Source organism: Lactuca sativa, chromosome 1, assembly GCF_002870075.4.
Source record: "Lactuca sativa cultivar Salinas chromosome 1, Lsat_Salinas_v11, whole genome shotgun sequence".
NCBI classification, from domain to species: domain Eukaryota; kingdom Viridiplantae; phylum Streptophyta; class Magnoliopsida; order Asterales; family Asteraceae; genus Lactuca; species Lactuca sativa.
Window position 1 is genome coordinate 196,711,852 of NC_056623.2, and position 15,252 is coordinate 196,727,103.

General features: G+C 48.4%; 44 non-coding genes across 44 annotated transcripts in view; all 44 read right to left on the reverse strand.

Moving 5' to 3' along the window:
• Nucleotides 1-88: 88 nt before the first annotated feature.
• LOC128130409 (5S ribosomal RNA) lies at nucleotides 89-207 on the reverse strand. Its single transcript, XR_008228334.1, has one exon. It is a non-coding gene; the product is annotated as a 5S ribosomal RNA (ribosomal RNA).
• A 231-nt stretch (nucleotides 208-438) lies between these two features.
• On the reverse strand, nucleotides 439-557 carry LOC128129699 (5S ribosomal RNA). Its single transcript, XR_008227620.1, has one exon. It is a non-coding gene; the product is annotated as a 5S ribosomal RNA (ribosomal RNA).
• A 231-nt stretch (nucleotides 558-788) lies between these two features.
• LOC128129947 (5S ribosomal RNA) lies at nucleotides 789-907 on the reverse strand. Its single transcript, XR_008227871.1, has one exon. It is a non-coding gene; the product is annotated as a 5S ribosomal RNA (ribosomal RNA).
• Nucleotides 908-1,138: 231 nt separating this feature from the next.
• Nucleotides 1,139-1,257, reverse strand: LOC128129710 (5S ribosomal RNA). The gene has a single exon (XR_008227631.1). It is a non-coding gene; the product is annotated as a 5S ribosomal RNA (ribosomal RNA).
• A 232-nt stretch (nucleotides 1,258-1,489) lies between these two features.
• On the reverse strand, nucleotides 1,490-1,608 carry LOC128130811 (5S ribosomal RNA). Its single transcript, XR_008228733.1, has one exon. It is a non-coding gene; the product is annotated as a 5S ribosomal RNA (ribosomal RNA).
• A 231-nt stretch (nucleotides 1,609-1,839) lies between these two features.
• LOC128129721 (5S ribosomal RNA) lies at nucleotides 1,840-1,958 on the reverse strand. The gene has a single exon (XR_008227643.1). It is a non-coding gene; the product is annotated as a 5S ribosomal RNA (ribosomal RNA).
• A 231-nt stretch (nucleotides 1,959-2,189) lies between these two features.
• LOC128129732 (5S ribosomal RNA) lies at nucleotides 2,190-2,308 on the reverse strand. The gene has a single exon (XR_008227654.1). It is a non-coding gene; the product is annotated as a 5S ribosomal RNA (ribosomal RNA).
• Nucleotides 2,309-2,539: 231 nt separating this feature from the next.
• On the reverse strand, nucleotides 2,540-2,658 carry LOC128129948 (5S ribosomal RNA). Its single transcript, XR_008227872.1, has one exon. It is a non-coding gene; the product is annotated as a 5S ribosomal RNA (ribosomal RNA).
• Nucleotides 2,659-2,890: 232 nt separating this feature from the next.
• Nucleotides 2,891-3,009, reverse strand: LOC128129743 (5S ribosomal RNA). Its single transcript, XR_008227665.1, has one exon. It is a non-coding gene; the product is annotated as a 5S ribosomal RNA (ribosomal RNA).
• Nucleotides 3,010-3,240: 231 nt separating this feature from the next.
• LOC128129949 (5S ribosomal RNA) lies at nucleotides 3,241-3,359 on the reverse strand. The gene has a single exon (XR_008227873.1). It is a non-coding gene; the product is annotated as a 5S ribosomal RNA (ribosomal RNA).
• A 231-nt stretch (nucleotides 3,360-3,590) lies between these two features.
• Nucleotides 3,591-3,709, reverse strand: LOC128129754 (5S ribosomal RNA). The gene has a single exon (XR_008227677.1). It is a non-coding gene; the product is annotated as a 5S ribosomal RNA (ribosomal RNA).
• Nucleotides 3,710-3,941: 232 nt separating this feature from the next.
• Nucleotides 3,942-4,060, reverse strand: LOC128130813 (5S ribosomal RNA). The gene has a single exon (XR_008228735.1). It is a non-coding gene; the product is annotated as a 5S ribosomal RNA (ribosomal RNA).
• Nucleotides 4,061-4,291: 231 nt separating this feature from the next.
• Nucleotides 4,292-4,410, reverse strand: LOC128129765 (5S ribosomal RNA). The gene has a single exon (XR_008227688.1). It is a non-coding gene; the product is annotated as a 5S ribosomal RNA (ribosomal RNA).
• Nucleotides 4,411-4,641: 231 nt separating this feature from the next.
• LOC128129776 (5S ribosomal RNA) lies at nucleotides 4,642-4,760 on the reverse strand. Its single transcript, XR_008227699.1, has one exon. It is a non-coding gene; the product is annotated as a 5S ribosomal RNA (ribosomal RNA).
• A 231-nt stretch (nucleotides 4,761-4,991) lies between these two features.
• LOC128129950 (5S ribosomal RNA) lies at nucleotides 4,992-5,110 on the reverse strand. The gene has a single exon (XR_008227874.1). It is a non-coding gene; the product is annotated as a 5S ribosomal RNA (ribosomal RNA).
• Nucleotides 5,111-5,343: 233 nt separating this feature from the next.
• LOC128130975 (5S ribosomal RNA) lies at nucleotides 5,344-5,462 on the reverse strand. Its single transcript, XR_008228900.1, has one exon. It is a non-coding gene; the product is annotated as a 5S ribosomal RNA (ribosomal RNA).
• A 235-nt stretch (nucleotides 5,463-5,697) lies between these two features.
• On the reverse strand, nucleotides 5,698-5,816 carry LOC128130801 (5S ribosomal RNA). The gene has a single exon (XR_008228723.1). It is a non-coding gene; the product is annotated as a 5S ribosomal RNA (ribosomal RNA).
• A 232-nt stretch (nucleotides 5,817-6,048) lies between these two features.
• Nucleotides 6,049-6,167, reverse strand: LOC128130984 (5S ribosomal RNA). The gene has a single exon (XR_008228909.1). It is a non-coding gene; the product is annotated as a 5S ribosomal RNA (ribosomal RNA).
• Nucleotides 6,168-6,401: 234 nt separating this feature from the next.
• On the reverse strand, nucleotides 6,402-6,519 carry LOC128131027 (5S ribosomal RNA). Its single transcript, XR_008228955.1, has one exon. It is a non-coding gene; the product is annotated as a 5S ribosomal RNA (ribosomal RNA).
• Nucleotides 6,520-6,750: 231 nt separating this feature from the next.
• LOC128130717 (5S ribosomal RNA) lies at nucleotides 6,751-6,869 on the reverse strand. The gene has a single exon (XR_008228640.1). It is a non-coding gene; the product is annotated as a 5S ribosomal RNA (ribosomal RNA).
• A 231-nt stretch (nucleotides 6,870-7,100) lies between these two features.
• Nucleotides 7,101-7,219, reverse strand: LOC128129787 (5S ribosomal RNA). Its single transcript, XR_008227710.1, has one exon. It is a non-coding gene; the product is annotated as a 5S ribosomal RNA (ribosomal RNA).
• Nucleotides 7,220-7,450: 231 nt separating this feature from the next.
• On the reverse strand, nucleotides 7,451-7,569 carry LOC128129951 (5S ribosomal RNA). Its single transcript, XR_008227875.1, has one exon. It is a non-coding gene; the product is annotated as a 5S ribosomal RNA (ribosomal RNA).
• A 231-nt stretch (nucleotides 7,570-7,800) lies between these two features.
• Nucleotides 7,801-7,919, reverse strand: LOC128129799 (5S ribosomal RNA). The gene has a single exon (XR_008227722.1). It is a non-coding gene; the product is annotated as a 5S ribosomal RNA (ribosomal RNA).
• Nucleotides 7,920-8,150: 231 nt separating this feature from the next.
• LOC128129952 (5S ribosomal RNA) lies at nucleotides 8,151-8,269 on the reverse strand. Its single transcript, XR_008227876.1, has one exon. It is a non-coding gene; the product is annotated as a 5S ribosomal RNA (ribosomal RNA).
• Nucleotides 8,270-8,500: 231 nt separating this feature from the next.
• LOC128129953 (5S ribosomal RNA) lies at nucleotides 8,501-8,619 on the reverse strand. The gene has a single exon (XR_008227877.1). It is a non-coding gene; the product is annotated as a 5S ribosomal RNA (ribosomal RNA).
• Nucleotides 8,620-8,850: 231 nt separating this feature from the next.
• Nucleotides 8,851-8,969, reverse strand: LOC128129810 (5S ribosomal RNA). The gene has a single exon (XR_008227734.1). It is a non-coding gene; the product is annotated as a 5S ribosomal RNA (ribosomal RNA).
• A 232-nt stretch (nucleotides 8,970-9,201) lies between these two features.
• LOC128130814 (5S ribosomal RNA) lies at nucleotides 9,202-9,320 on the reverse strand. The gene has a single exon (XR_008228736.1). It is a non-coding gene; the product is annotated as a 5S ribosomal RNA (ribosomal RNA).
• A 231-nt stretch (nucleotides 9,321-9,551) lies between these two features.
• Nucleotides 9,552-9,670, reverse strand: LOC128129821 (5S ribosomal RNA). The gene has a single exon (XR_008227745.1). It is a non-coding gene; the product is annotated as a 5S ribosomal RNA (ribosomal RNA).
• Nucleotides 9,671-9,900: 230 nt separating this feature from the next.
• LOC128129832 (5S ribosomal RNA) lies at nucleotides 9,901-10,019 on the reverse strand. The gene has a single exon (XR_008227756.1). It is a non-coding gene; the product is annotated as a 5S ribosomal RNA (ribosomal RNA).
• Nucleotides 10,020-10,250: 231 nt separating this feature from the next.
• LOC128129954 (5S ribosomal RNA) lies at nucleotides 10,251-10,369 on the reverse strand. The gene has a single exon (XR_008227878.1). It is a non-coding gene; the product is annotated as a 5S ribosomal RNA (ribosomal RNA).
• Nucleotides 10,370-10,600: 231 nt separating this feature from the next.
• Nucleotides 10,601-10,719, reverse strand: LOC128129843 (5S ribosomal RNA). The gene has a single exon (XR_008227767.1). It is a non-coding gene; the product is annotated as a 5S ribosomal RNA (ribosomal RNA).
• A 231-nt stretch (nucleotides 10,720-10,950) lies between these two features.
• LOC128129955 (5S ribosomal RNA) lies at nucleotides 10,951-11,069 on the reverse strand. The gene has a single exon (XR_008227879.1). It is a non-coding gene; the product is annotated as a 5S ribosomal RNA (ribosomal RNA).
• A 231-nt stretch (nucleotides 11,070-11,300) lies between these two features.
• Nucleotides 11,301-11,419, reverse strand: LOC128129854 (5S ribosomal RNA). The gene has a single exon (XR_008227778.1). It is a non-coding gene; the product is annotated as a 5S ribosomal RNA (ribosomal RNA).
• Nucleotides 11,420-11,650: 231 nt separating this feature from the next.
• On the reverse strand, nucleotides 11,651-11,769 carry LOC128129865 (5S ribosomal RNA). The gene has a single exon (XR_008227789.1). It is a non-coding gene; the product is annotated as a 5S ribosomal RNA (ribosomal RNA).
• A 231-nt stretch (nucleotides 11,770-12,000) lies between these two features.
• On the reverse strand, nucleotides 12,001-12,119 carry LOC128129877 (5S ribosomal RNA). The gene has a single exon (XR_008227801.1). It is a non-coding gene; the product is annotated as a 5S ribosomal RNA (ribosomal RNA).
• Nucleotides 12,120-12,350: 231 nt separating this feature from the next.
• Nucleotides 12,351-12,469, reverse strand: LOC128129957 (5S ribosomal RNA). The gene has a single exon (XR_008227881.1). It is a non-coding gene; the product is annotated as a 5S ribosomal RNA (ribosomal RNA).
• A 231-nt stretch (nucleotides 12,470-12,700) lies between these two features.
• LOC128130768 (5S ribosomal RNA) lies at nucleotides 12,701-12,819 on the reverse strand. The gene has a single exon (XR_008228691.1). It is a non-coding gene; the product is annotated as a 5S ribosomal RNA (ribosomal RNA).
• Nucleotides 12,820-13,050: 231 nt separating this feature from the next.
• Nucleotides 13,051-13,169, reverse strand: LOC128129888 (5S ribosomal RNA). Its single transcript, XR_008227812.1, has one exon. It is a non-coding gene; the product is annotated as a 5S ribosomal RNA (ribosomal RNA).
• A 231-nt stretch (nucleotides 13,170-13,400) lies between these two features.
• LOC128129899 (5S ribosomal RNA) lies at nucleotides 13,401-13,519 on the reverse strand. Its single transcript, XR_008227823.1, has one exon. It is a non-coding gene; the product is annotated as a 5S ribosomal RNA (ribosomal RNA).
• Nucleotides 13,520-13,750: 231 nt separating this feature from the next.
• On the reverse strand, nucleotides 13,751-13,869 carry LOC128130120 (5S ribosomal RNA). The gene has a single exon (XR_008228043.1). It is a non-coding gene; the product is annotated as a 5S ribosomal RNA (ribosomal RNA).
• Nucleotides 13,870-14,100: 231 nt separating this feature from the next.
• LOC128129958 (5S ribosomal RNA) lies at nucleotides 14,101-14,219 on the reverse strand. The gene has a single exon (XR_008227882.1). It is a non-coding gene; the product is annotated as a 5S ribosomal RNA (ribosomal RNA).
• A 231-nt stretch (nucleotides 14,220-14,450) lies between these two features.
• LOC128130769 (5S ribosomal RNA) lies at nucleotides 14,451-14,569 on the reverse strand. The gene has a single exon (XR_008228692.1). It is a non-coding gene; the product is annotated as a 5S ribosomal RNA (ribosomal RNA).
• A 231-nt stretch (nucleotides 14,570-14,800) lies between these two features.
• Nucleotides 14,801-14,919, reverse strand: LOC128129911 (5S ribosomal RNA). Its single transcript, XR_008227835.1, has one exon. It is a non-coding gene; the product is annotated as a 5S ribosomal RNA (ribosomal RNA).
• Nucleotides 14,920-15,150: 231 nt separating this feature from the next.
• Nucleotides 15,151-15,252, reverse strand: part of LOC128129922 (5S ribosomal RNA) — a 119-nt gene continuing 17 nt past the window's right edge. The window contains exon 1 of the ribosomal RNA XR_008227846.1: nucleotides 15,151-15,252. This exon is cut by the window's right edge and continues 17 nt beyond it. This is a non-coding gene — a ribosomal RNA (5S ribosomal RNA).

Sequence of the window (15,252 nt, forward strand, 5' to 3'; positions counted from 1 at the left end):
CGAGCATAGAAATAGCAAGAAAGAAAGGAAAAAAAGCAAAAAAACCGCACGTAAAATCTAAAAAAACGCAAACGGACAACGAAAAAGGGGGGTGCAACACGAGGACTTCCCAGGGGGTCACCCATCCTAGTACTACTCTTGCCCAAGCACGCTTAACTGCGGAGTTCTGATGGGATCCGGTGCATTAGTGCTGGTATGATCGCACCCGAAATAGTATCCATGTTTATTGTTTTTATGTGTTACAAGACGCAGAACCTCCTTTGTTTTGGTACGCGGGGCGTGGGACCCACGTGACCGATCGGCTCCGTTCCAAAAATACGAAAAGCATCAACCGTGAACCGGAGGGCACCCGAGCATAGAAATAGCAAGAAAGAAAGGAAAAAAAGCAAAAAAACCGCACGTAAAATCTAAAAAAACGCAAACGGACAACGAAAAAGGGGGGTGCAACACGAGGACTTCCCAGGGGGTCACCCATCCTAGTACTACTCTCGCCCAAGCACGCTTAACTGCGGAGTTCTGATGGGATCCGGTGCATTAGTGCTGGTATGATCGCACCCGAAATAGTATCCATGTTTATTGTTTTTATGTGTTACAAGACGCAGAACCTCCTTTGTTTTGGTACGCGGGGCGTGGGACCCACGTGACCGATCGGCTCCGTTCCAAAAATACGAAAAGCATCAACCGTGAACCGGAGGGCACCCGAGCATAGAAATAGCAAGAAAGAAAGGAAAAAAAGCAAAAAAACCGCACGTAAAATCTAAAAAAACGCAAACGGACAACGAAAAAGGGGGGTGCAACACGAGGACTTCCCAGGGGGTCACCCATCCTAGTACTACTCTCGCCCAAGCACGCTTAGCTGCGGAGTTCTGATGGGATCCGGTGCATTAGTGCTGGTATGATCGCACCCGAAATAGTATCCATGTTTATTGTTTTTATGTGTTACAAGACGCAGAACCTCCTTTGTTTTGGTACGCGGGGCGTGGGACCCACGTGACCGATCGGCTCCGTTCCAAAAATACGAAAAGCATCAACCATGAACCGGAGGGCACCCGAGCATAGAAATAGCAAGAAAGAAAGGAAAAAAAGCAAAAAAACCGCACGTAAAATCTAAAAAAACGCAAACGGACAACGAAAAAGGGGGGTGCAACACGAGGACTTCCCAGGGGGTCACCCATCCTAGTACTACTCTCGCCCAAGCACGCTTAACTGCGGAGTTCTGATGGGATCCGGTGCATTAGTGCTGGTATGATCGCACCCGAAATAGTATCCATGTTTATTGTTTTTATGTGTTACAAGACGCAGAACCTCCTTTGTTTTGGTACGCGGGGCGTGGTACCCACGTGACCGATCGGCTCCGTTCCAAAAATACGAAAAGCATCAACCGTGAACCGGAGGGCACCCGAGCATAGAAATAGCAAGAAAGAAAGGAAAAAAAAGCAAAAAAACCGCACGTAAAATCTAAAAAAACGCAAACGGACAACGAAAAAGGGGGGTGCAACACGAGGACTTCCCAGGGTGTCACCCATCCTAGTACTACTCTCGCCCAAGCACGCTTAGCTGCGGAGTTCTGATGGGATCCGGTGCATTAGTGCTGGTATGATCGCACCCGAAATAGTATCCATGTTTATTGTTTTTATGTGTTACAAGACGCAGAACCTCCTTTGTTTTGGTACGCGGGGCGTGGGACCCACGTGACCGATCGGCTCCGTTCCAAAAATACGAAAAGCATCAACCATGAACCGGAGGGCACCCGAGCATAGAAATAGCAAGAAAGAAAGGAAAATAAGCAAAAAAACCGCACGTAAAATCTAAAAAAACGCAAACGGACAACGAAAAAGGGGGGTGCAACACGAGGACTTCCCAGGGGGTCACCCATCCTAGTACTACTCTCGCCCAAGCACGCTTAACTGCGGAGTTCTGATGGGATCCGGTGCATTAGTGCTGGTATGATCGCACCCGAAATAGTATCCATGTTTATTGTTTTTATGTGTTACAAGACGCAGAACCTCCTTTGTTTTGGTACGCGGGGCGTGGGACCCACGTGACCGATCGGCTCCGTTCCAAAAATACGAAAAGCATCAACCGTGAACCGGAGGGCACCCGAGCATAGAAATAGCAAGAAAGAAAGGAAAAAAAGCAAAAAAACCGCACGTAAAATCTAAAAAAACGCAAACGGACAACGAAGAAGGGGGGTGCAACACGAGGACTTCCCAGGGGGTCACCCATCCTAGTACTACTCTCGCCCAAGCACGCTTAACTGCGGAGTTCTGATGGGATCCGGTGCATTAGTGCTGGTATGATCGCACCCGAAATAGTATCCATGTTTATTGTTTTTATGTGTTACAAGACGCAGAACCTCCTTTGTTTTGGTACGCGGGGCGTGGGACCCACGTGACCGATCGGCTCCGTTCCAAAAATACGAAAAGCATCAACCGTGAACCGGAGGGCACCCGAGCATAGAAATAGCAAGAAAGAAAGGAAAAAAAGCAAAAAAACCGCACGTAAAATCTAAAAAAACGCAAACGGACAACGAAAAAGGGGGGTGCAACACGAGGACTTCCCAGGGGGTCACCCATCCTAGTACTACTCTCGCCCAAGCACGCTTAGCTGCGGAGTTCTGATGGGATCCGGTGCATTAGTGCTGGTATGATCGCACCCGAAATAGTATCCATGTTTATTGTTTTTATGTGTTACAAGACGCAGAACCTCCTTTGTTTTGGTACGCGGGGCGTGGGACCCACGTGACCGATCGGCTCCGTTCCAAAAATACGAAAAGCATCAACCATGAACCGGAGGGCACCCGAGCATAGAAATAGCAAGAAAGAAAGGAAAAAAAGCAAAAAAAACCGCACGTAAAATCTAAAAAAACGCAAACGGACAACGAAAAAGGGGGGTGCAACACGAGGACTTCCCAGGGGGTCACCCATCCTAGTACTACTCTCGCCCAAGCACGCTTAACTGCGGAGTTCTGATGGGATCCGGTGCATTAGTGCTGGTATGATCGCACCCGAAATAGTATCCATGTTTATTGTTTTTATGTGTTACAAGACGCAGAACCTCCTTTGTTTTGGTACGCGGGGCGTGGGACCCACGTGACCGATCGGCTCCGTTCCAAAAATACGAAAAGCATCAACCGTGAACCGGAGGGCACCCGAGCATAGAAATAGCAAGAAAGAAAGGAAAAAAAGCAAAAAAACCGCACGTAAAATCTAAAAAAACGCAAACGGACAACGAAAAAGGGGGGTGCAACACGAGGACTTCCCAGGGGGTCACCCATCCTAGTACTACTCTCGCCCAAGCACGCTTAGCTGCGGAGTTCTGATGGGATCCGGTGCATTAGTGCTGGTATGATCGCACCCGAAATAGTATCCATGTTTATTGTTTTTATGTGTTACAAGACGCAGAACCTCCTTTGTTTTGGTACGCGGGGCGTGGGACCCACGTGACCGATCGGCTCCGTTCCAAAAATACGAAAAGCATCAACCATGAACCGGAGGGCACCCGAGCATAGAAATAGCAAGAAAGAAAGGAAAAAAAGCAAAAAAACCGCACGTAAAATCTAAAAAAACGCAAACGGACAACGAAAAAGGGGGGTGCAACACGAGGACTTCCCAGGGGGTCACCCATCCTAGTACTACTCTCGCCCAAGCACGCTTAACTGCGGAGTTCTGATGGGATCCGGTGCATTAGTGCTGGTATGATCGCACCCGAAATAGTATCCATGTTTATTGTTTTTATGTGTTACAAGACGCAGAACCTCCTTTGTTTTGGTACGCGGGGCGTGGTACCCACGTGACCGATCGGCTCCGTTCCAAAAATACGAAAAGCATCAACCGTGAACCGGAGGGCACCCGAGCATAGAAATAGCAAGAAAGAAAGGAAAAAAAAGCAAAAAAACCGCACGTAAAATCTAAAAAAACGCAAACGGACAACGAAAAAGGGGGGTGCAACACGAGGACTTCCCAGGGTGTCACCCATCCTAGTACTACTCTCGCCCAAGCACGCTTAGCTGCGGAGTTCTGATGGGATCCGGTGCATTAGTGCTGGTATGATCGCACCCGAAATAGTATCCATGTTTATTGTTTTTATGTGTTACAAGACGCAGAACCTCCTTTGTTTTGGTACGCGGGGCGTGGGACCCACGTGACCGATCGGCTCCGTTCCAAAAATACGAAAAGCATCAACCATGAACCGGAGGGCACCCGAGCATAGAAATAGCAAGAAAGAAAGGAAAATAAGCAAAAAAACCGCACGTAAAATCTAAAAAAACGCAAACGGACAACGAAAAAGGGGGGTGCAACACGAGGACTTCCCAGGGGGTCACCCATCCTAGTACTACTCTCGCCCAAGCACGCTTAACTGCGGAGTTCTGATGGGATCCGGTGCATTAGTGCTGGTATGATCGCACCCGAAATAGTATCCATGTTTATTGTTTTTATGTGTTACAAGACGCAGAACCTCCTTTGTTTTGGTACGCGGGGCGTGGGACCCACGTGACCGATCGGCTCCGTTCCAAAAATACGAAAAGCATCAACCGTGAACCGGAGGGCACCCGAGCATAGAAATAGCAAGAAAGAAAGGAAAAAAAGCAAAAAAACCGCACGTAAAATCTAAAAAAACGCAAACGGACAACGAAGAAGGGGGGTGCAACACGAGGACTTCCCAGGGGGTCACCCATCCTAGTACTACTCTCGCCCAAGCACGCTTAACTGCGGAGTTCTGATGGGATCCGGTGCATTAGTGCTGGTATGATCGCACCCGAAATAGTATCCATGTTTATTGTTTTTATGTGTTACAAGACGCAGAACCTCCTTTGTTTTGGTACGCGGGGCGTGGGACCCACGTGACCGATCGGCTCCGTTCCAAAAATACGAAAAGCATCAACCGTGAACCGGAGGGCACCCGAGCATAGAAATAGCAAGAAAGAAAGGAAAAAAAGCAAAAAAACCGCACGTAAAATCTAAAAAAACGCAAACGGACAACGAAAAAGGGGGGTGCAACACGAGGACTTCCCAGGGGGTCACCCATCCTAGTACTACTCTCGCCCAAGCACGCTTAGCTGCGGAGTTCTGATGGGATCCGGTGCATTAGTGCTGGTATGATCGCACCCGAAATAGTATCCATGTTTATTGTTTTTATGTGTTACAAGACGCAGAACCTCCTTTGTTTTGGTACGCGGGGCGTGGGACCCACGTGACCGATCGGCTCCGTTCCAAAAATACGAAAAGCATCAACCATGAACCGGAGGGCACCCGAGCATAGAAATAGCAAGAAAGAAAGGAAAAAAAGCAAAAAAAACCGCACGTAAAATCTAAAAAAACGCAAACGGACAACGAAAAAGGGGGGGTGCAACACGAGGACTTCCCAGGGGTTCACCCATCCTAGTACTACTCTCGCCCAAGCACGCTTCACTGTGGAGTTCTGATGGGATCCGGTGCATTAGTGCTGGTATGATCGCACCCGAAATACTATCCATGTTTATTGTTTTTATGTGTTACAAGACGCAGAACCTCCTTTGTTTTGGTACGCGGGGCGTGGGACCCACGTGACCGATCGGCTCCGTTCCAAAAATACGAAAAGCATCAACCATGAACCGGAGGGCACCCGAGCATAGAAATAGCAAGAAAGAAAGGAAAAAAAAAGCAAAAAAAACCGCACGTAAAATCTAAAAAAACGCAAACGGACAACGAAAAAGGGGGGGTGCAACACGAGGACTTCCCAGGGGGTCACCCATCCTAGTACTACTCTCGCCCAAGCACGCTTAACTGCGCAGTTCTGATGGGATCCGGTGCATTAGTGCTGGTATGATCGCACCCGAAATACTAACCATGTTTATTGTTTTTATGTGTTACAAGACGCAGAACCTCCTTTGTTTTGGTACGCGGGGCGTGGGACCCACGTGACCGATCGGCTCCGTTCCAAAAATACGAAAAGCATCAACCATGAACCGGAGGGCACCCGAGCATATAAATAGCAAGAAAGAAAGGAAAAAAAGCAAAAAAAACCGCACGTAAAATCTAAAAAAACGCAAACGGACAACGAAAAAGGGGGGTGCAACACGAGGACTTGCCAGGGGGTCACCCATCCTAGTACTACTCTCGCCCAAGCACGCTTCACTGTGGAGTTCTGATGGGATCCGGTGCATTAGTGCTGGTATGATCGCACCCGAAATAGTATCCATGTTTATTGTTTTTATGTGTTACAAGACGCAGAACCTCCTTTGTTTTGGTACGCGGGGCGTGGGATCCACGTGACCGATCGGCTCCGTTCCAAAAATACGAAAAGCATCAACCATGAACCGGAGGGCACCCGAGCATAGAAATAGCAAGAAAGAAAGGAAAAAAAAGCAAAAAAAACCGCACGTAAAATCTAAAAAAACGCAAACGGACAACGAAAAAGGGGGGGTGCAACACAGGACTTGCCAGGGGGTCACCCATCCTAGTACTACTCTCGCCCAAGCACGCTTCACTGCGGAGTTCTGATGGGATCCGGTGCATTAGTGCTGGTATGATCGCACCCGAAATAGTATCCATGTTTATTGTTTTTATGTGTTACAAGACGCAGAACCTCCTTTGTTTTGGTACGCGGGGCGTGGGACCCACGTGACCGATCGGCTCCGTTCCAAAAATACGAAAAGCATCAACCGTGAACCGGAGGGCACCCGAGCATAGAAATAGCAAGAAAGAAAGGAAAAAAAGCAAAAAAACCGCACGTAAAATCTAAAAAAACGCAAACGGACAACGAAAAAGGGGGGTGCAACATGAGGACTTCCCAGGGGGTCACCCATCCTAGTACTACTCTCGCCCAAGCACGCTTAGCTGCGGAGTTCTGATGGGATCCGGTGCATTAGTGCTGGTATGATCGCACCCGAAATAGTATCAATGTTTATTGTTTTTATGTGTTACAAGACGCAGAACCTCCTTTGTTTTGGTACGCGGGGCGTGGGACCCACGTGACCGATCGGCTCCGTTCCAAAAATACGAAAAGCATCAACCGTGAACCGGAGGGCACCCGAGCATAGAAATAGCAAGAAAGAAAGGAAAAAAAGCAAAAAAACCGCACGTAAAATCTAGAAAAACGCAAACGGACAACGAAAAAGGGGGGTGCAACACGAGGACTTCCCAGGGGGTCACCCATCCTAGTACTACTCTCGCCCAAGCACGCTTAACTGCGGAGTTCTGATGGGATCCGGTGCATTAGTGCTGGTATGATCGCACCCGAAATAGTATCCATGTTTATTGTTTTTATGTGTTACAAGACGCAGAACCTCCTTTGTTTTGGTACGCGGGGCGTGGGACCCACGTGACCGATCGGCTCCGTTCCAAAAATACGAAAAGCATCAACCGTGAACCGGAGGGCACCCGAGCATAGAAATAGCAAGAAAGAAAGGAAAAAAAGCAAAAAAACCGCAAGTAAAATCTAAAAAAACGCAAACGGACAACGAAAAAGGGGGGTGCAACACGAGGACTTCCCAGGGGGTCACCCATCCTAGTACTACTCTCGCCCAAGCACGCTTAGCTGCGGAGTTCTGATGGGATCCGGTGCATTAGTGCTGGTATGATCGCACCCGAAATAGTATCCATGTTTATTGTTTTTATGTGTTACAAGACGCAGAACCTCCTTTGTTTTGGTACGCGGGGCGTGGGACCCACGTGACCGATCGGCTCCGTTCCAAAAATACGAAAAGCATCAACCGTGAACCGGAGGGCACCCGAGCATAGAAATAGCAAGAAAGAAAGGAAAAAAAGCAAAAAAACCGCACGTAAAATCTAAAAAAACGCAAACGGACAACGAAAAAGGGGGGTGCAACACGAGGACTTCCCAGGGGGTCACCCATCCTAGTACTACTCTCGCCCAAGCACGCTTAACTGCGGAGTTCTGATGGGATCCGGTGCATTAGTGCTGGTATGATCGCACCCGAAATAGTATCCATGTTTATTGTTTTTATGTGTTACAAGACGCAGAACCTCCTTTGTTTTGGTACGCAGGGCGTGGGACCCACGTGACCGATCGGCTCCGTTCCAAAAATACGAAAAGCATCAACCGTGAACCGGAGGGCACCCGAGCATAGAAATAGCAAGAAAGAAAGGAAAAAAAGCAAAAAAACCGCACGTAAAATCTAAAAAAACGCAAACGGACAACGAAAAAGGGGGGTGCAACACGAGGACTTCCCAGGGGGTCACCCATCCTAGTACTACTCTCGCCCAAGCACGCTTAGCTGCGGAGTTCTGATGGGATCCGGTGCATTAGTGCTGGTATGATCGCACCCGAAATAGTATCCATGTTTATTGTTTTTATGTGTTACAAGACGCAGAACCTCCTTTGTTTTGGTACGCGGAGCGTGGGACCCACGTGACCGATCGGCTCCGTTCCAAAAATACGAAAAGCATCAACCATGAACCGGAGGGCACCCGAGCATAGAAATAGCAAGAAAGAAAGGAAAAAAAGCAAAAAAACCGCACGTAAAATCTAAAAAAACGCAAACGGACAACGAAAAAGGGGGGTGCAACACGAGGACTTCCCAGGGGGTCACCCATCCTAGTACTACTCTCGCCCAAGCACGCTTAGCTGCGGAGTTCTGATGGGATCCGGTGCATTAGTGCTGGTATGATCGCACCCGAAATAGTATCCATGTTTATTGTTTTTATGTGTTACAAGACGCAGAACCTCCTTTGTTTTGGTACGCGGGGCGTGGGACCCACGTGACCGATCGGCTCCGTTCCAAAAATACGAAAAGCATCAACCATGAACCGGAGGGCACCCGAGCATAGAAATAGCAAGAAAGAAAGGAAAAAAAGCAAAAAAACCGCACGTAAAATCTAAAAAAACGCAAACGGACAACGAAAAAGGGGGGTGCAACACGAGGACTTCCCAGGGGGTCACCCATCCTAGTACTACTCTCGCCCAAGCACGCTTAACTGCGGAGTTCTGATGGGATCCGGTGCATTAGTGCTGGTATGATCGCACCCGAAATAGTATCCATGTTTATTGTTTTTATGTGTTACAAGACGCAGAACCTCCTTTGTTTTGGTACGCGGGGCGTGGTACCCACGTGACCGATCGGCTCCGTTCCAAAAATACGAAAAGCATCAACCGTGAACCGGAGGGCACCCGAGCATAGAAATAGCAAGAAAGAAAGGAAAAAAAAGCAAAAAAACCGCACGTAAAATCTAAAAAAACGCAAACGGACAACGAAAAAGGGGGGTGCAACACGAGGACTTCCCAGGGTGTCACCCATCCTAGTACTACTCTCGCCCAAGCACGCTTAGCTGCGGAGTTCTGATGGGATCCGGTGCATTAGTGCTGGTATGATCGCACCCGAAATAGTATCCATGTTTATTGTTTTTATGTGTTACAAGACGCAGAACCTCCTTTGTTTTGGTACGCGGGGCGTGGGACCCACGTGACCGATCGGCTCCGTTCCAAAAATACGAAAAGCATCAACCATGAACCGGAGGGCACCCGAGCATAGAAATAGCAAGAAAGAAAGGAAAATAAGCAAAAAAACCGCACGTAAAATCTAAAAAAACGCAAACGGACAACGAAAAAGGGGGGTGCAACACGAGGACTTCCCAGGGGGTCACCCATCCTAGTACTACTCTCGCCCAAGCACGCTTAACTGCGGAGTTCTGATGGGATCCGGTGCATTAGTGCTGGTATGATCGCACCCGAAATAGTATCCATGTTTATTGTTTTTATGTGTTACAAGACGCAGAACCTCCTTTGTTTTGGTACGCGGGGCGTGGGACCCACGTGACCGATCGGCTCCGTTCCAAAAATACGAAAAGCATCAACCGTGAACCGGAGGGCACCCGAGCATAGAAATAGCAAGAAAGAAAGGAAAAAAAGCAAAAAACCGCACGTAAAATCTAAAAAAACGCAAACGGACAACGAAGAAGGGGGGTGCAACACGAGGACTTCCCAGGGGGTCACCCATCCTAGTACTACTCTCGCCCAAGCACGCTTAACTGCGGAGTTCTGATGGGATCCGGTGCATTAGTGCTGGTATGATCGCACCCGAAATAGTATCCATGTTTATTGTTTTTATGTGTTACAAGACGCAGAACCTCCTTTGTTTTGGTACGCGGGGCGTGGGACCCACGTGACCGATCGGCTCCGTTCCAAAAATACGAAAAGCATCAACCGTGAACCGGAGGGCACCCGAGCATAGAAATAGCAAGAAAGAAAGGAAAAAAAGCAAAAAAACCGCACGTAAAATCTAAAAAAACGCAAACGGACAACGAAAAAGGGGGGTGCAACACGAGGACTTCCCAGGGGGTCACCCATCCTAGTACTACTCTCGCCCAAGCACGCTTAGCTGCGGAGTTCTGATGGGATCCGGTGCATTAGTGCTGGTATGATCGCACCCGAAATAGTATCCATGTTTATTGTTTTTATGTGTTACAAGACGCAGAACCTCCTTTGTTTTGGTACGCGGGGCGTGGGACCCACGTGACCGATCGGCTCCGTTCCAAAAATACGAAAAGCATCAACCGTGAACCGGAGGGCACCCGAGCATAGAAATAGCAAGAAAGAAAGGAAAAAAAGCAAAAAAACCGCACGTAAAATCTAAAAAAACGCAAACGGACAACGAAAAAGGGGGGTGCAACACGAGGACTTCCCAGGGGGTCACCCATCCTAGTACTACTCTCGCCCAAGCACGCTTAACTGCGGAGTTCTGATGGGATCCGGTGCATTAGTGCTGGTATGATCGCACCCGAAATAGTATCCATGTTTATTGTTTTTATGTGTTACAAGACGCAGAACCTCCTTTGTTTTGGTACGCGGGGCGTGGGACCCACGTGACCGATCGGCTCCGTTCCAAAAATACGAAAAGCATCAACCGTGAACCGGAGGGCACCCGAGCATAGAAATAGCAAGAAAGAAAGGAAAAAAAGCAAAAAAACCGCACGTAAAATCTAAAAAAACGCAAACGGACAACGAAAAAGGGGGGTGCAACACGAGGACTTCCCAGGGGGTCACCCATCCTAGTACTACTCTCGCCCAAGCACGCTTAGCTGCGGAGTTCTGATGGGATCCGGTGCATTAGTGCTGGTATGATCGCACCCGAAATAGTATCCATGTTTATTGTTTTTATGTGTTACAAGACGCAGAACCTCCTTTGTTTTGGTACGCGGGGCGTGGGACCCACGTGACCGATCGGCTCCGTTCCAAAAATACGAAAAGCATCAACCATGAACCGGAGGGCACCCGAGCATAGAAATAGCAAGAAAGAAAGGAAAAAAAGCAAAAAAACCGCACGTAAAATCTAAAAAAACGCAAACGGACAACGAAAAAGGGGGGTGCAACACGAGGACTTCCCAGGGGGTCACCCATCCTAGTACTACTCTCGCCCAAGCACGCTTAACTGCGGAGTTCTGATGGGATCCGGTGCATTAGTGCTGGTATGATCGCACCCGAAATAGTATCCATGTTTATTGTTTTTATGTGTTACAAGACGCAGAACCTCCTTTGTTTTGGTACGCGGGGCGTGGGACCCACGTGACCGATCGGCTCCGTTCCAAAAATACGAAAAGCATCAACCGTGAACCGGAGGGCACCCGAGCATAGAAATAGCAAGAAAGAAAGGAAAAAAAGCAAAAAAACCGCACGTAAAATCTAAAAAAACGCAAACGGACAACGAAAAAGGGGGGTGCAACACGAGGACTTCCCAGGGGGTCACCCATCCTAGTACTACTCTCGCCCAAGCACGCTTAACTGCGGAGTTCTGATGGGATCCGGTGCATTAGTGCTGGTATGATCGCACCCGAAATAGTATCCATGTTTATTGTTTTTATGTGTTACAAGACGCAGAACCTCCTTTGTTTTGGTACGCGGGGCGTGGGACCCACGTGACCGATCGGCTCCGTTCCAAAAATACGAAAAGCATCAACCGTGAACCGGAGGGCACCCGAGCATAGAAATAGCAAGAAAGAAAGGAAAAAAAGCAAAAAAACCGCACGTAAAATCTAAAAAAACGCAAACGGACAACGAAAAAGGGGGGTGCAACACGAGGACTTCCCAGGGGGTCACCCATCCTAGTACTACTCTCGCCCAAGCACGCTTAACTGCGGAGTTCTGATGGGATCCGGTGCATTAGTGCTGGTATGATCGCACCCGAAATAGTATCCATGTTTATTGTTTTTATGTGTTACAAGACGCAGAACCTCCTTTGTTTTGGTACGCGGGGCGTGGGACCCACGTGACCGATCGGCTCCGTTCCAAAAATACGAAAAGCATCAACCGTGAACCGGAGGGCACCCGAGCATAGAAATAGCAAGAAAGAAAGGAAAAAAAGCAAAAAAACCGCACGTAAAATCTAAAAAAACGCAAACGGACAACGAAAAAGGGGGGTGCAACACGAGGACTTCCCAGGGGGTCACCCATCCTAGTACTACTCTCGCCCAAGCACGCTTAGCTGCGGAGTTCTGATGGGATCCGGTGCATTAGTGCTGGTATGATCGCACCCGAAATAGTATCCATGTTTATTGTTTTTATGTGTTACAAGACGCAGAACCTCCTTTGTTTTGGTACGCGGGGCGTGGGACCCACGTGACCGATCGGCTCCGTTCCAAAAATACGAAAAGCATCAACCATGAACCGGAGGGCACCCGAGCATAGAAATAGCAAGAAAGAAAGGAAAAAAAGCAAAAAAACCGCACGTAAAATCTAAAAAAACGCAAACGGACAACGAAAAAGGGGGGTGCAACACGAGGACTTCCCAGGGGGTCACCCATCCTAGTACTACTCTCGCCCAAACATGCTTAACTGCGGAGTTCTGATGGGATCCGGTGCATTAGTGCTGGTATGATCGCACCCGAAATAGTATCCATGTTTATTGTTTTTATGTGTTACAAGACGCAGAACCTCCTTTGTTTTGGTACGCGGGGCGTGGGACCCACGTGACCGATCGGCTCCGTTCCAAAAATACGAAAAGCATCAACCGTGAACCGGAGGGCACCCGAGCATAGAAATAGCAAGAAAGAAAGGAAAAAAAGCAAAAAAACCGCACGTAAAATCTAAAAAAACGCAAACGGACAACGAAAAAGGGGGGTGCAACACGAGGACTTCCCAGGGGGTCACCCATCCTAGTACTACTCTCGCCCAAGCACGCTTAACTGCGGAGTTCTGATGGGATCCGGTGCATTAGTGCTGGTATGATCGCACCCGAAATAGTATCCATGTTTATTGTTTTTATGTGTTACAAGACGCAGAACCTCCTTTGTTTTGGTACGCGGGGCGTGGGACCCACGTGACCGATCGGCTCCGTTCCAAAAATACGAAAAGCATCAACCGTGAACCGGAGGGCACCCGAGCATAGAAATAGCAAGAAAGAAAGGAAAAAAAGCAAAAAAACCGCACGTAAAATCTAAAAAAACGCAAACGGACAACGAAAAAGGGGGGTGCAACACGAGGACTTCCCAGGGGGTCACCCATCCTAGTACTACTCTCGCCCAAGCACGCTTAACTGCGGAGTTCTGATGGGATCCGGTGCATTAGTGCTGGTATGATCGCACCCGAAATAGTATCCATGTTTATTGTTTTTATGTGTTACAAGACGCAGAACCTCCTTTGTTTTGGTACGCGGGGCGTGGGACCCACGTGACCGATCGGCTCCGTTCCAAAAATACGAAAAGCATCAACCGTGAACCGGAGGGCACCCGAGCATAGAAATAGCAAGAAAGAAAGGAAAAAAAGCAAAAAAACCGCACGTAAAATCTAAAAAAACGCAAACGGAGAACGAAAAAGGGGGGTGCAACACGAGGACTTCCCAGGGGGTCACCCATCTTAGTACTACTCTCGCCCAAGCACGCTTAGCTGCGGAGTTCTGATGGGATCCGGTGCATTAGTGCTGGTATGATCGCACCCGAAATAGTATCCATGTTTATTGTTTTTATGTGTTACAAGACGCAGAACCTCCTTTGTTTTGGTACGCGGGGCGTGGGACCCACGTGACCGATCGGCTCCGTTCCAAAAATACGAAAAGCATCAACCGTGAACCGGAGGGCACCCGAGCATAGAAATAGCAAGAAAGAAAGGAAAAAAAGCAAAAAAACCGCACGTAAAATCTAAAAAAACGCAAACGGACAACGAAAAAGGGGGGTGCAACACGAGGACTTCCCAGGGGGTCACCCATCCTAGTACTACTCTCGCCCAAGCACGCTTAGCTGCGGAGTTCTGATGGGATCCGGTGCATTAGTGCTGGTATGATCGCACCCGAAATAGTATCCATGTTTATTGTTTTTATGTGTTACAAGACGCAGAACCTCCTTTGTTTTGGTACGCGGGGCGTGGGACCCACGTGACCGATCGGCTCCGTTCCAAAAATACGAAAAGCATCAACCATGAACCGGAGGGCACCCGAGCATAGAAATAGCAAGAAAGAAAGGAAAAAAAGCAAAAAAACCGCACGTAAAATCTAAAAAAACGCAAACGGACAACGAAAAAGGGGGGTGCAACACGAGGACTTCCCAGGGGGTCACCCATCCTAGTACTACTCTCGCCCAAACATGCTTAACTGCGGAGTTCTGATGGGATCCGGTGCATTAGTGCTGGTATGATCGCACCCGAAATAGTATCCATGTTTATTGTTTTTATGTGTTACAAGACGCAGAACCTCCTTTGTTTTGGTACGCGGGGCGTGGGACCCACGTGACCGATCGGCTCCGTTCCAAAAATACGAAAAGCATCAACCGTGAACCGGAGGGCACCCGAGCATAGAAATAGCAAGAAAGAAAGGAAAAAAAGCAAAAAAACCGCACGTAAAATCTAAAAAAACGCAAACGGACAACGAAAAAGGGGGGTGCAACACGAGGACTTCCCAGGGGGTCACCCATCCTAGTACTACTCTCGCCCAAGCACGCTTAACTGCGGAGTTCTGATGGGATCCGGTGCATTAGTGCTGGTATGATCGCACCCGAAATAGTATCCATGTTTATTGTTTTTATGTGTTACAAGACGCAGAACCTCCTTTGTTTTGGTACGCGGGGCGTGGGACCCACGTGACCGATCGGCTCCGTTCCAAAAATACGAAAAGCATCAACCGTGAACCGGAGGGCACCCGAGCATAGAAATAGCAAGAAAGAAAGGAAAAAAAGCAAAAAAACCGCACGTAAAATCTAAAAAAACGCAAACGGACAACGAAAAAGGGGGGTGCAACACGAGGACTTCCCAGGGGGTCACCCATCCTAGTACTACTCTCGCCCAAGCACGCTTAACTGCGGAGTTCTGATGGGATCCGGTGCATTAGTG